Genomic DNA, 16,381 nt, shown 5'->3' on the forward strand with positions numbered 1-16,381 from the left:
CTGAATATGGCATTTTCATGCATGTTTGAACAACTTAACCTCACTGTTTAGTCCAAAACATGATAATGCACTATTTGAATTCATAGTTTGAATTTGAATTTGAACCTAGTGTTCAAACCAACTCCATTTAACTTGTTGCTAGTTGCATTAGCTCAATCAACAGCATATTGCCATGTCATGATCATGCATCATATTGTTGCATCGCATTGATTGTGTTCTTCCTTGTTTGCCGGTAATTGTCCCCTCTCGGTAGACGCTGCTCCGACGCTGTGATCGTTGACACTGATGAAGACTCAATGTTATCTTCAGAAGTGCCAGGCAAGCAAAACCCCCTTGTTCATTCCGATACAATCCCACTCTCTCGCTCCTGCTCTCTTTTACTGCATTAAGGACAACACCGATTCAACTGTTACATGATGCGGTAGTTGAACCCCTTTCCTCTGCATGACCTGTCATTGCCACAGTAAATAGATGAAACCCACTAGCATGAGTAGGAGTTGTTTGAGCCCTGATGTGCCTACTCATTCATGCTTGTTGTCATGCCTGCTACTGCTTAGAGTTGAGTCAGGTCCGATTCATCGGGAATGAATTGGAATGTGGTGAACGTGTCCTACCGTTGAGAGCTAAGCGTGTGAACACGATTTGGTAAAGGTAGCAGTGAGAGGCCATGTAGGAGTACATGGTGGGTTGTCTCATTGCAACCATCCTCAGGAACTGAGTACTGTGTTTGTGATCCATGAACAGTTACTACCACACATTGGGTTCTGGTAACTCGGCCCCTCTTGGCTTATTAATCAACTCGATCTCTGTCCAGGAGTTGTAACTAGTTTCTGGTGTTTGTAGGTAGTGTTAGTAGTCTACCAAGTGGCACCCGGTACAGGTGGGCTTGGGACAGACTAGGCACAGTGGCACGGTGTACCAAGTGGCACCCGGATGGTGGGCTTGGGAACCCTGCACACATCATTTGGGGCCGTGAGCGACACCCCGGCCGGATCTCCTTGCGGATGGAACCCGAATAGGCGATAAACCTGGACTAGAGACTTGTTGGTTAGTCAGGTCGTGGCCGACTCCCTCGCCCGGCTTCCGCTTGAAGGTTGCCGAGGTACATGACGTGTACAGGGCGATAAGTGGCGAGAGCGTGTGTGAAGAAGTACACCCCTGCAGGGTTATCATTATCTATTCGAATACCCGGATTCCTCGGATATGGAAACTTGGACCCCTTGCATAGTTCATAGACAAGCGAAAGTGGATACTCTAAAATGCGCAAGATAAGTGTGAGTGCTATGGATGGTGTTCTCGCAGGGATACGGGAGCGGATCCATAGTGGTGTATTGGTATGGTGAATTTGTGGACTCGTGTGCGCCACCTCAAAGAGTTGCTTGTAGTCGTAGTTCAGGATAGCCACTGAGTCAAAGCTGGCTTGCTGCAGTTAAACTCCACCACCCCCTTTGTTGATACCGATGCATATGTAGTTAGTTCTGATGTAAATCTTGCTGGGTACATTTGTACTCACGTTTGCTTATTTTATGTTTTGCAGAGAGACTTCAGTCCCGCTAGTAGTTCCGCTTGGACTTCGACGTTTAGCATGTTACCTCAGCTACGATCTTGTACCTTGGGAGGGTCTTGTAGATAGTCAGGCTTCTCAGCCTTTTTCATTTGTAGATGTCTGTACTCAGACATGTTAAGCTTCCGCATGTGCTTTGACTTGTATGCTCTGAATGTTGGGTCATGAGACCCATGTTTGTAATATCTCGCTCTTCGGAGCCTAATGAATAAATACTTGAGTCGTAGAGTTATGTTGTGATGCCATGTTGTATTTACACATATCGAGCATATTGTGTGTATGATTGAAATGCTTGGTATGTGTGGGATCCGACAACCTAGTTGTTTATCCTTGGTAGCCTCTCTTATGAGGAAATGTAGTCTTGTGCTTCCATGAGCCATAGTAGTCTGCTACAGCCCGGTTCACCGGAGTCCTGCTAGCCCAGCACTACTGCTCAGGACACTTGACTGGCCGGCATGTGTTTCACTTCGTTCCTGTGTCTGTCCCTTCGGGGAAATGTCACGCGGTGACTTCCGGAGTCCTGCCTAGCCTGCTACAGCCCGGGTTCCCGGAGTCCTGTTAGCCCAGTGCTATAGCCCGGATTCACACGCTGCTGACCGACATGCTCGATATGATACATGTATGCCTGTCCCCATAGGTTGGTGCCGCTTTGGGTTCACGACTAGCCATGTCGGCCCGGGTTCTCTGTCATATGGATGCTAGCGACACTATCATATACGTGAGCCAAAAGATGCAAACGGTCCTGGGCCATAGTAAGGCGACACCCGTGGGAATACCGTGCGTGAGTCCGCAAAGCGATATGAGGTGTTACATGCTAGATCGATGTGACTTGGAATCGGGGTCCTGACAATATAGGCAAATTCATCACTATAACATTGGTCAATACAGCCAAAGATAATATCATCAACATATACTTGGCACACAAACAATTCACCATCATAAGATTTAGTGAAAAGAGTAGGGTCGAGTGAACCGGGTTTGAAGCCTTTCTTCATGAAGAGTTCCTTCAAAGTATCATACCAAGCCCGTGGGGCCTGCTTGAGGCCATAGAGGGCCTTGTTGAGTCTGAAGACTTTGTCAGGATTCTTTGGATCTTCAAAACCTGGGGGTTGAGCTACATATACTTCTTCCTCAAGCTTACCATTGAGGAATGCACTTTTCACATCCATTTGATATAGAGTGATATTATGATGGTTAGCATAAGCAAGTAATATGCGAATAGCCTCAAGTCTAGCAACATGTGCAAAAGTTTCATCGAAATCAATTCCTTCAACCTGTGTGTAGCCTTGAGCTACAAGCCGTGCCTTATTCCTCACAACAAGGCCATTTTCATCTTGCTTGTTGCGGTAGATCCACTTTGTGCCGATGATATTGTGCTTGCGAGGATCTGGGCGTTTGACCAGTTCCCAGACATTGTTGAGCTCGAACTGATGTAATTCTTCTTGCATGGCCTGAATCCACTCAGGCTCCAGAAATGCTTCATCTACCTTAGTGGGCTCTGTAATAGAGACAAAAGCATACTGCCCACAAAAGTTAGACAAATGTGAAGCTTTTGAGCGTGTGAGAGGACCTGGCGCTTTGATGTCATTGATGATCTTTTCAAATTGCACTTCTTTTGCAATGCGAGGATGAGCTGGTTGTCGTTGAAGAGTTTGATCAGCGTTTTCTTCAGCATCATTTTCTTCAGGTGCATTAGCTCGATGTTCTTCATGTTCTAGAATGAATTCTTCAGCAGATTCTTCAGTAGGAATGGCATCCTCAGTAGCCTTGAACTTGATAGTTTCCTCAGGTGCTGGTTCATCTATCACAGTAGGTAGGTGCTCTCTTTGCGAGCCATTAGTTTCATCAAACCGCACATCTACAGTTTCAGCAACTTTTTGAAGAACGTTGTTGAAGACTCTGTAGGTGTGCGAGTCCTTTCCGTAACCAAGCATAAAACCTTCATGTGCTTTCGGTGCAAATTTTGAGTTATGATGAGGATCTCTAATCCAACATTTAGCACTGAAGACTTTGAAATAACTTACATTGGGTTTCTTATCAGTGAGGAGTTCATAGGCAGTCTTTTTGAAGAATTTGAGATATACTCTTTTGATGATGTGGCACGCAGTATCAATTGCCTCAGTCCAGAAATGACGAGGCGTTTTGTATTCATCAAGCATAGTGCGAGCCATCTCAGCAAGAGTCCTGTTCTTGTGCTCCATGACGCCATTTTGCTGAGGAGTGTAAGGAGCAGATAACTCATGAGTAATACCAAGTTCATCAAGATAGTCATCGAGACCAGAATTCTTGAACCCAGTGCCATTGTCACTTCTGATGTGCTTGATCTTCACACCAAAGTTGGTTGAAGCCCTCGAGGAAAATTGTTTGAAGACTTCCTGCACTTCATGTTTGTAAGTAACAAGGTGTACCCATGTGTAACGAGAATAATCATCAACAATAACAAAGCCATATTGAGATGCTTCATTTGAGATAGCAGACTAATGATTAGGACCAAAGAGATCCATGTGAAGCAATTCAAATGGGCGAGTGGTGGTCATGATAGTCTTCGCTGGATGCTTGGTCTTGGTCATCTTCCCAGCTTCACAGGCTCCGCATAGGTGATCTTTGAGGAATTTGACATTCTCGATGCCAATGACATGCTTCTTCTTCGCAAGCGTGTGCAAATTCCTCATGCCTGCATGACCAAGTCGTCGATGCCAGAGCCAGCCTTCTAAAGCTTTTGCAAGTAAGCACACGGCTAGTTGTGGTCCTGTAGAAAAATCAACAATATACAGATCTCCTCTCCTAAAGCCTTCGAAGACTTTGGAATTGTCAGCTTCCATAATCACAACACAACGGTACTTGTCAAAGACAACAACCATATAAAGATCACAAAGCATTGAGACAGACATAAGGTTGTATCCTAAGGACTCAACAAGCATGACTTTGTCCATGTGTCGATCCTTTGTAATCGCAACCTTACATAGACCCAATACCTGACTTTTGCCTTTGTCAGCAAAAATGATATGCTTCAGATGCGACGGTGATAATGGAGCATCCATCAGTAGATTCTTGTCACCAGTCATGTGGTTTGTACATCCACTATCGAGGACCCACTCAGTGGCTTTGGGTTGATCATCCTGTAGATGAATTAGTGCAGCTTACAAACTCATATACTTCATCAGTGAAGAATATGACATCAATTCATCAGATCAATTTCATCAAGTAAAAGAACTGATAAAGCAATATGAGGACGTGAGAAATGAAAGTTCATTTCTTCATGATTAGCCTGCGTCCTTTCAGGCATGCTCAGGTCTCCAGCAAATTCTTCAGACGATTACGTGTGTATGGAGACCCGACCCTGCAGAAGAGATTAGTTCTTTTTCTTCACCACCCACATCTGAAGTGGTGGCAAAGAGTTCATCATTCTGCGAGCTCCATACGAGAAGGATGGCATAGAAGCCAGTCCATTTAGTTTCACATAAGAGGGGTTAGAGTAAGCATAAGAGTAAGAAGAGAAATTCTTCGAGGACTTATGGACATAATGATTTGAAGAATAATGCACATATCCATAATCCTTAGATCTTCCCTGCGAAACAGACGGGTTAGCACGATGATGTTCATATGAGGACTTTGATCCATATGAAGAATTTGGTCCATATGAAGAATTTGATCTGGGGTTCCTATTCTTCACAGGTGGCGTCATGATGACATTCACCTGAAGATTTTCAAGGCATCTTTTAGAAACCCAGATTTTCTTCACAGGGGAGCCGTTCCTGCAGTTAGTGCCAACATATCTAGCAAATACTTCACCATTCTGATTTTTGAATAGCTTATAGTTGGAGTCAATTGACTCATCACCAGAATGAGGAGATTCACATGCAAATCCAGATAAGTTAGATGGATCAACTGGAGGTCCCTTTGTAGCAACCCATGTAGTTTTGGGGTACTGCTCAGGCTTCCAATATGTACCATCAGCATTGAGTTTCCTCTCAAAGGCGATACCCTCTTTCCTAGGGTTCCTGTTGAGGATTTGCTTTTTAAGCACATCACAAAGAGCCTGATGCCCTTTGAGGCTTTTGTACATGCCTGTCGTGTACAATTCCTTCAGCCCTGCATCGTCAGTGATACTAGCAATGTCCTCAGATGAGGAATTAGTGATAGCAGAGTCATGTGAAGAATTTGAAACATTAGCAGCATTTGAACATTCAGGTGAAGAATTAGCAGATTCATGTTCAATGCACTTCAAGCATGGAGGAACAAATTCTTCCTGAGATGCGTTGATTTGTTGAGCAAGTAATGAATCGCGCTCCTTCTGAAGATCTTCATAACTCACTCTTAGCTTCTCAAGGTCTTGCTTTCTTTGAAGAAATTCATAAGAAAGCTTCTCATGATTCGATAAGAGAGTGTTATGTTGATCTTGAAGGGTGTCATACTTAGTATGAAGTCTCTGAAGACTTTCAGCCAAAGCTTTTGACTGATCCATTTCCTCACCCAACATATCATCGCTCTTGTTTAGCATATAGTGAGCTTTTTCCAAAGCTCATTGTTGTTTAGTAGCAAGGGAAGCAAGTTTGACATAGCTGGGTCCAAATTCATCACCAGATTCATCATCACTACACTCAGATAGGTAGTATTCAGTTACCTCAGCATATTTTGCCATAAGGCATGATGCAGAAGATGATGATTCTTGTTCGAATGTCATCGTTTTGAGAGATTCCTTGAAGTCCTCAAACCAAGGATCATGACAAGTTCGATGACCTTCATAGACCTCAGAGAGACGGTCCCAGATGAGCTTCGCATGATCGAGATGCATGATATTCCTGAACTGATTTTGAGACAGGCTGGAGCAGATGACATCCTTCGTCGTGAGGTTGAGAAGAGTATACTTGCGAATGTCATCAGCATCCGCCATCTTGCACAGATCAGTCATGCCAATCTCAGTGACGGTCCACAACTCGCTGTTCATCGCCATGAGGCGTTTCTTCATCATGGCCTTCCACTTGGGATACTCGTGACCGTCAAAGATGGGGCATGTCACCTTCGTCATACCCGCGGTCGACATAACTAAAACTCCAGGCGGTTAAACCAAAATCACACAGAACAAGGGAGTATCTCGCTCTGATACCAATTGAAAGTGCGTTATATCGACTAGAGGGGGGTGAATAGGCGATTTTTATGAAATTCTTCATTGAGAAATTTGCCGGTGAGGAAATTCCTTAGCGAAGAACTACTAGCAGCGGAATAAGTACTCAAAGGTAAACATAACAGAATACAAGCATAGTCATCATGATGAAATGAAGACAGGCACAGAGTACAGGAAGCGTAATCACATGATAACACAGGATGAAGAAAAACAGACTGAAGAAATTGAACTAAGGAAATCGAGAAAGTCTTCAGTCAAAGTCTTCAAACACAGATATGAACAAACATACAGCACAGTTATGAGGAAATGAAAGAGTTGAGGAAATAGAACCAGTAAGCTCGGTGAAGACAATGATTTGGTAGACCAGTTCCAACTGCCGTCTCAGTTGTACGTCTGATTGGAGCGGCTGAGTATTTAAACTCGAGGACACATAGTCCCGGACACCCAGTCAAGGACACTTAGTCCAAGACACCCAGTCCTCACCGTATTCTCCTTGAACTAAGGTCACACAGACCTCGTCCAATCACTCGTGGTAAGTCTTCAGGCGACTTCCAAACCTTCACAAACTTGGTCACCCGGCGATCCACAATTCCTCTTGGATGCTCTAGACCATGATGCCTAACCGTCTGGAAGAAGCACAGTCTTCAAAGGTAACAAGCGTCGGATCCACTCAGGATCAATCTCTTCAGTGATGCTCAATCACTTGGGGCTTGTAGGTGTTTGGGTTTTTAGTTTTTCCTCACTTGATGATTTTTGCTCAAAGTCCTCGGAGGATGGGTTGCTCTCAAATGACAAGTGTCAGTTTCTCTCGGAGCAGCCAACCGGCTAGTGGTTGTAGGGGGCGGCTATTTATAGCCTAGGGAGCAGCCCGACATGATAAGACATAAATGCCCTTCAATGATATGACCGTTAGGTGGATAGATATTTTGGAACAGCTGGCGCATAGCACAACAACGGTCGGAATTTTGAGTACCAAAATCCTCAGGGCTATCATGTTCCTCACTGTGTAGGCAATCCGCACTGGCGAATTCCTAACTCTTCAGTCAGGACAAATTCCTTAGAGACCAGAAGAACTTCGTCTCTGTCACTAAAGAAATTGACTGAACTGTATGAGATTTCCAATGGCTTCACTCGAAGGGATTGGTAGGTGTAGGATTTTGAGTTGAGCATCACATGGAAATTTTTCCTTAGTATTTTCTCGACCCCCTTTAACAGTACGGTGTTTCCTATGACTCAAGAAAGAGAAAAACAAAACTATGAAAACGAAAGTCTTCAAGCTTCATATTCCTCGCATGAAAGTCTTCAGAAATAGCAAAATCTTCAGTCAAAGATATTCATTTTTAGGGGTCGACTTTTCCTGTAAATATCAAACTCCTTATAGACTTATAGACCTCTGTACACTCACACACGCATTAGTCCCTTAACCTATAAGTCTTCAATACACCAAAATTACTAAGGGGCACTGGATGCACTTACACTGTCCACCGACTCGCTCCGTGCCCTGTCGGGCCACACACCAGACCGGGCCAGCCCTGACCCCACTGACAGCTCCATCGAGCCAATCAGGCGAATCTCACCAGACTGCTTTGCCAGGACCAAATCAACCGGCTCCAATCCCGTCGCTACCTGCACCCCAGGCCCACGCCATCTCGATAACATGACAGATGTCGGGGAGGCCCACGCGCCGCCCCCCAGCACATCTTCCGAGCCGCAAGCTGACACCTCCACCCGGCTGGCCGCCTCGCCCCGGGCCAGCTGTCCCCGAGCCGTTGGCTCCATAGATTCCACGGTCAAGTCACGGTCAATCTCTGCAGCAGGCTCCACCTGCCGCAGCCGAACGTCATGCTCCCTATCCGGGCTCGCAGCACCTTTATTTTGAACGCAGTCCTGTGCCGCCGCCGGAGCGGATACCGACGATGAGCACCCCGCCGATGGCGGCAAGGCTGCCGCATTGGAACCATTCCTCCTCGCACCCTCAGCTCCACCTTGGCCTTGTCGCCGCGGAGCCCGCCTGTCAGATCTTCCATCTTCCTCCGGCGGTGGAGCTGGCGGGCTAGGCGGCGGCGACAGCTCCGGATCGTCGTCCTCATCCACCACCGACTCGGCCAGCTTGACAATGCGAATGTTATACCACAACGCTGCCGTCCTCGCCGCCCGCGGGAAGACCCTACCTCGCCGCCGACGAGGCTCCTCCATGTACAACCTCCTCTGCTCCGGGATGCGCTCCGGCCGATCCGTCCTCAGCCACACCTTGTAGCTCGACATGTCGTACCTCTGCGCCGTGCTGTCCACCACTCCAACCACGAGCCCTAGGCCATGGAGGACCGTATTAGCCGTCCTCCTCGTCCACGCGTGCGCCGGCACCCCCACCAGCGCCACCGGCACCAGAAAGGACAACGCCGCTCCGGTAGCCTGCGCCTGCCTCAACATGCTAATACAGAAAGAAGTTTTAAAAAAGAAGAGATTCATGAGGCGGAAAAATAATTAAAGCTCACCTCTCTGCTGGTTCTGCAAGATGAGGATGCACTAGTCTTCATGAGTTATCTGCTGGATGTCTCCATGGATATGAGGTCCCAGTCTTGCCATTCTCTAGTACGTATAAAATGTAAAACAAGTCCAACGAAATACAAATGTAAGATGATTAAATATACATTTTTTCTCCGGAATAACAATTAAGCTGGACATACCTACCGCTTATATTAAAAATACTAGCCAATTTTGTCATGTTGCTTGGTCAATTGGCTAGTCCTTGTCACATATTTGGACGTTAAGACAATTAAGTGCATGTGTGACCACACACCCTTGAACTCGTCAGTCAATGGTTCGATGTTGTTTTATGTGCTCGAACTACAATATTCATCTCTATCTCTAGCATCCAGCATTTATCCATTCGAAAACATTTCTCAGGTTCAGATCAGTATATTTTTTCTCAACAAATTTGTACTCTAGTACAGGACAGCAAATTTATATATATTATAGCATATTTTCAAACAAACAATAGTATAAGGAGTACTAGTAAAAACGGCCACCTCTATTGCAAAGCAGGTTAAGGTCGACGATTTGGTAACCCTGGCTGCATAGGAAGCTTAATGATAAAACCATCATATTCTGCCCTACATCATCCTGCTCGTCATCTCAGCTCCCTGTTCTGTTTGTCGTGTTTTTTCATTGAGAACAAAAGTCAAGGCAAACCATAATATCTAAGCTACAGCGCCAGTAGAATGAAGTTGACACCTTTGATTCTCATTTTACTACTACTCCCCCTGTAAACTAATATAAGAGCGTTTAGAATACTAAAATAGTGATCTAAACGCTCTTATATTAGTTTACAGAGGGAGTAGCTTATAAGATTTCCCTACATGCACACCAGAGGTAGTAGCCACACCTCTCGACCTTTTGAATTGATGCGTGTTGATAAGTTTGAGCCAAATATGGAACTCTGGGAGTACTCCCTATTGTTCTAAAACGTAAATCTCTTCAGCACATCGACACGCAGAAAATTCTATGCTAATAAATGTATGATCAACAACCACAAGAAGCCACAGGGTAGAGAGAAAGAACGAGTGCCACCGTTAAAGTGGAACCGTGGAACTCAACATTTATCTAGTGGCGTGAGTGTACCATTTCTCTTCTGGATTTTTGTTCGTCCACTCTGAAAACAATCATGAAAACCACTGTTTGTGCCATGTCCGTTCGAGGTCCTTCTGTTAGATTTTGGGCCAAATGATGACGCAGTTTTTGTCCATTCCAGAGTGTCCCATTCTTTGGTAATTGCTCGGACCATACTTAATCATTACAGGGAGTCTAGTTGGAAGAATACTCCTAGTTTTAGTATGAAACAAAAAGAGGTTATCGTCCAGGTTGCATCATACTATTTTTGTTTTCCATGTTTACCATTGTGGAGATCAGTATCAGGTCAAGACTTAACTCTGAAGAATCACAAGGTGCAACAGTTTTTGATTCAAGACTGAACACACTTCATGATTGGGTTCTGAAGAACCAAGGAAGTGAATATACAAGAGAATTGTTTTCATACATAAAGAAGTGAATTGTATTTCTCATTACTGACCAAGATAAAGTGTGCATCGTTCCTTACCAATGAGTTGCATATCAGGATGGTCGCTTCCGGACGTGAATTTGTTTTCTTGAATGTTATGAGAGCCAATCCAAATGTCAACTTTGTACAAGTATCCAATACCTGCATGAATCTGAAAACAAATGTGTACACATATATAAGTTTATCTTACAGCAAGATTCCTTTTGAATGATTTTTTTTGGACTAGTGTCCAATACCTGCAACAATCTGAAAAGAAGTTCACCGTTCCCAAAAAGGCCAAATAAAGCCTAGGCAGTAAGATATCTTCAAAACTCAGACGTTCGACATGGTTAAGAGTGTTGCTGACTATATGTTGGTGCCACATGTGAGTGACCATGATTTTCATTTTTTATGTACTTTTATTATATACAGCTACTCCTTCTGTAACAAAATATAGGACGTTTTTTTGTTTCACGTACAATTGTTAAACACGCCTTACATTTTGTTACAGAGAGAGTGCAATATTGCAATACAAATGCAACATAACATCACACAGTCAAACTTGGTTAGAGGTGGTAGAGTGCACATATATATGGGTTGCCATGTAAAATGTGAAAGGATGGAGTCAAATGCAAGATAATATACATTTTTGTTATTGGAACAATAGTTAATGTTGGACCTACCATGAGTATTAGAAATACTGGTCTATGTTTTCATGCTGCTTGGACAGTTCGCTTGTCCTTGTCAACATGTTTGGACGTTTAGACAATTAAGTGCCCATGTGATCACACACCCTTGAATTCGTCGTAGTTGATGTTGTAGTCATCGGTACAAACTTTTCTATATTTTGAAGTCACTGTAAGAGTTCGCAGAGGCTTCGGTAAAAAATTAAAGTGTTGGCAGAGGCCAGTTAATTTGTCCAGAGAGAAGGATTCCCTCATCAATTCCATGGAGGTTGCCATATCTGCAGTTACAGGTGAACTTTTGAGCAGGTTCATCTCCTTCCTGATGAACAAGTATCGCTCCTCCTTAAGCCATGCACACTCAAAGGAGCAAAAGAAGATGGTGGAGAGGTTGCAGCACCTCCTGATGAGGGCTGGCACCATCGTTGAGGAGGCGGACGCACGGTACATAACCAACTCTGGAATGATGACACAGCTCAAGAAGCTCTCAGAGGCCATGTACCGAGGATGCCGCGTGCTGGACACCTTGAGGTACGGAACCCTCCAAGACAGTGGAAGCTTCGACGAGGTTAGCAACGACTCATCCATCAGCTGCTTGTATTTAGCCAAGCGTTCTCGAACAACTGGCAAGGCCGTGCACCTATAGTCACATGATGCCTTGGAAAGCTTAGAAATTGCTGTTGCTAACATGGCAGAATTTGTTGTGCTTCTGGGTGGATGCGACCGCATGTCTCGTAGGCCATACGACGTTTATCTTTACACCGAAAACTTCATGTTCGGCCGGCATGCTGAGAAGCAGAAGCTCTTGAGCTTCTTGCTGCAGCACAGTGACCCTCATGGTGATCATGCACCGGCCATTCTTCCAGTCATAGGTGGTGCCTCGGTAGGAAAGAAAACTTTGGTTGCTCATGTGTGTGGCGACGAAAGAGTTCACTCACGCTTCTCCTCCATTTTGCACTTGAATGGAGACAGCTTTATGAGGATACTTGACAACGGAAGGAGCATGTTTGGGATGGTGCTGGTGGTTATTACGTTTTCTTCTGATATAGGAGACGATGATTGGAAAAAGTTTCACTCCTTTGTCATAACAATGGGCAGAGGAAGCAAGATCATCATCATAAGTAGACTTCAAAGTCTAGCTCGATTTGGATCGGTGAAACCGATTTTCCTAACTGTTCTGTCTTATGACGAGCTGAGGTACCTTTTCAAGACACTAGTATTTGGAAGTGTAGACCCCATGCAACATCCACGGCTCGTAGAAATAGCAGATGAATATGTCAAGGTGTTGCACAGTACACAAGGTTCACTTGTCGCAATAAATATGTTCGCGGATGTGTTGAGAAGGAACCTCAATGTTCAGTTCTGGCGTGGTATATTGGAAAGGGGGTTACGAATGGTTAAAAGAAACCTCTCCATATACAGTGTGCACCCAACCATCCTTATAGAACAAGGCCATCCGGTGGACATAACGGACTTTGCTTTGCATCCACTTAGCATGACACGTTATACAGTTAATGTTTCAACCAAGAAGGAATCGCCAAGCGTGACATTTGGCCAATTGATAACAGATCCTAGTGTTAGACCGAAAGAAGATTTCATTTTAATTTCATGGGAATCAAGGATACCCCCTCATACCTCGTTTGCTCGTTTTGTTACGAGTCATGCTCAGGATACACATGAAGGGCCAGGGAGGAAGCGACGAGGAGTGCCTATGTAATTTTGTTTCAGAGCTCGCATAATGTAACCCATGTTGTACTTTCCGATGCATGAAAATAAGATGTGTTCGTGTGGCCATGGACAAACCATTTTAAAGAGTGATTCTATACCATTAAACTAAATGTGTTGGAGATCTCAATTGTAAGTAAAACAGTACTATCAGATCCAACGACCCCACCCCCCCTCCACTCTGCACTTTCTAGATAACAAAAAACATCATCTTGCACCATGGAATGAATCTAATCCATATAGGTAGGTGAGTAAACTTAACTGAAATAAGAAGTGAATATTCAAATGTTGTCTATTTGAAGGACTGTGAAACTTCAGAACATTCAGAACTCACTTTAATTTGAAGCTGGCCAAAACAGGATAAAAGCATCATTGCTTCGCCTCGTCATCTGTTCAAGAGTGATTAAATGTATCCAACGGCATGATTCTACCCGTCATTTACCATTTCCTTGTTGTCTCTAGTTTGCTGTTTAAGCCAGTTTTAGCTGCTAATCTTAGCTGAACTAACTGCCAAGTGCCTAATGTGACCGTTGCGGAAGTATATCGCCCCAGCTAATCTTTGGCAGAGAATTCATTTTGGGCCACTCGGTCCTCCTTGAGGCCGCCCTGTTCGATTTTGGGCCACAGTGATAGCGTTTTTTTGGGTAAATTTTAGACTATCTCATGCTTCGGCAATTTTTCTGACTGTACTCAGTACATGGAGCAAATACACAGGGGGTACCTAACAATTTCCTGTAGGATGACTACTTTTAGGTTTTTTAATAACAAAACCAAGTTGGATCCCAGTATTTGCTTTTCCATTTTTACCATTGTGGAGATCAACGTCAGGACACTAAGAATGCACACAGTGCGACAATTTCCGATTAAAAGCTGAATTAGTACAAAATAAGCCGCACAGAGATTAAGGGCAAATGTAGAAACAAACTAGTTACATGTGCTCAGAAAAATTATTAAGGTATAGAGTTGTGATTCTAATCACTGACCAAGATAAAAGGGCGCATATCATTTCTTTGTCAATGAGCTGCGCGCTGCTTCTCTCCACTGAAGCTCATCTGAAAAAACACAAACAATTTTCAAGTGAAACACTGCAATAATAGACTGCACATACATTTTTTTCCCGAGAAGGGGGGTCTCCCCGGCCTCTGCATCAGAGTGATGCATACGGCCATCTTATTAACCAAATAAAAAGGTTCCAACAAGATTCGAAAGTCTTCAACTGTAAAAACTGAAAAGAAAGCTCACACAGAGCCAAACTGGGCTAGAAACACAAACTAGCCAAGAAAAAACACCACAACCGGCTGGCTAAAGATAGATAGGTAAACTAATTGCCTATCCTATTACATGACCGCCATCCAAACCGGTTGAAGATATCCCGAGCTACCATCTCCCAGCGGATAGATCCAGTAACCAAATGCTCCCTGGCCTTCATCGGAGTGAGTAGCGACCACGAACGGATCACAGCCGTGGCTCGGAAAATAACCTGCAAAAAGTGAATACGTGATATTCTGTTAAAAACCAAATCATTTCTGCAATTCCAGATAGTCCACAACAAAGCGCAAACTCCAACACGAATATGTATCGCTAAGTCAGGTTCAATCCCATTAAGCCATGTCCCAAATAACGTGTTGACAGAATTCGGTGGAGTGATATTAAAAGCAATGTGGACCGTCCGCCAAAGGACTTTGGCCAACAGGCAATCAGGAAAGAGGTGTTTGATCGTCTCATCCTGATCACAGAAACTACACCTAGTCGGTCCTGTCCAATTATGCTTTATCAAGTTGTCCTTGGTTAAAATAACTTGTTTATGGACAAACCCCATAAACACTTTTATTTTCAATGGAACTTTGACAGCCCAAACATGCTTGGAGGTAGGAATGGGGTTCGAATTAATAACATCAATATACATTGATTTAACTGTGAATACTCCAGACCTAGTCAGTTTCCAGCGTAATTCATCGGGTTGTTGAGAAAGCTGAACCTCCATCAGTCTCCTAACTAGACGGAGCCATTCTTCCCAATGATTGCCCGCCAGCGACCGTCTGAACTGAATATTAAGGGGGATAGATTGAAATACCGTTGCAACGAACACCTCACGTCGTTGAACAATACGATAGAAAGACGGATATTGAATGGCCAAGGGTGTCTCGCCGAGCCAAGTATCCTCCCAGAAGCGTGTACTAGCGTCGTTGCCAATAACAAATTTTGTCCTATTAAACAAGGATTGTTTGACTTTCATCAGTCCTTTCCAGAAAGGCGAGTCAGTCGGCCTGACTATGACCTGGGACAAGGTTTTTGTCTGTAGGTACTTGCTGCGAAGGATTTGCGCCCACGTGGCATCAGTCTCAGAAGAGAGCTTCCACAACCACTTACTAAGAAGGCATCTGTTCTTAACTTCAAGATTCTCAATACCAAGACCCCCTTGGTCTTTCGGTCTACAGATGATATCCCATTTAGCAAGCCGGTATTTTCTTTTTAGTTCATCACCCTGCCAAAAGAAACGCGATCGATAAAAGTCCAATCTTTTCCTAACACCAACTGGGACTTCAAAGAACGATAAGAGAAACATAGGCATACTCGTGAGCACCGAATTTATCAGAATTAATCGGCCTCCGTATGACATGAGCTTACCCTTCCAGCAACTTAGTTTCTTCTCAAATCGGTCTTCGATGCACTTCCATTCTCTGTTTGTCAGCTTACGATGGTGGATTGGAATACCTAGGTAAGAGAAAGGTAAATCCCCCAACTCGCACCCAAACAATTGCCTATAAGCCTCCTATTCGTCTTTGGCTCTACCAAAGCAGAACAACTCGCTCTTATGAAAGTTAATCTTTAACCCGGTCAATTGTTCGAAAAGGCATAACACCAACTTCATATTTCTCGCCTTGGCCAAGTCATGCTCCATAAAGATGATTGTATCATCAACGTACTGAAGGATGGATACACCTCCATCAACAAGATGAGGTACCAAGCCACCTACTTGACCATTCTCCTTAGCCCTGCCTATCAAAATTGCTAACATATCAACCAAAATGTTAAACAGGATAGGGGACATCGGATCTCCTTGTCTTAGGCCTTTATGTGTCTGGAAGTAATGACCAATATCCTCATTCACTTTAATTCCCACACTCCCTATTTGCGTAAATGATTCAACCTGGCGGCGCCAGGCCTCATCAAAACCTTTCATACGCAATGCATGTTGGAGGAATGGCCATTTGACCTTATCGTACGCTTTCTCGAAATCCACCTTA

At 44.2% G+C, this 16,381-nt stretch overlaps 1 pseudogene; it reads left to right on the forward strand.

The window, feature by feature from the left end:
- The first annotated feature begins 11,673 nt into the window (after positions 1-11,673).
- LOC147982811 (putative disease resistance protein RGA3) lies at positions 11,674-13,125 on the forward strand (annotated as a pseudogene).
- The last annotated feature ends 3,256 nt before the right edge of the window (positions 13,126-16,381 follow it).

Source organism: Triticum urartu, chromosome 2A (assembly GCF_056163025.1).
Source record: "Triticum urartu cultivar PI428250 chromosome 2A, HENAU_Tu73, whole genome shotgun sequence".
Classification (NCBI taxonomy): Eukaryota; Viridiplantae; Streptophyta; class Magnoliopsida; order Poales; family Poaceae; genus Triticum; species Triticum urartu.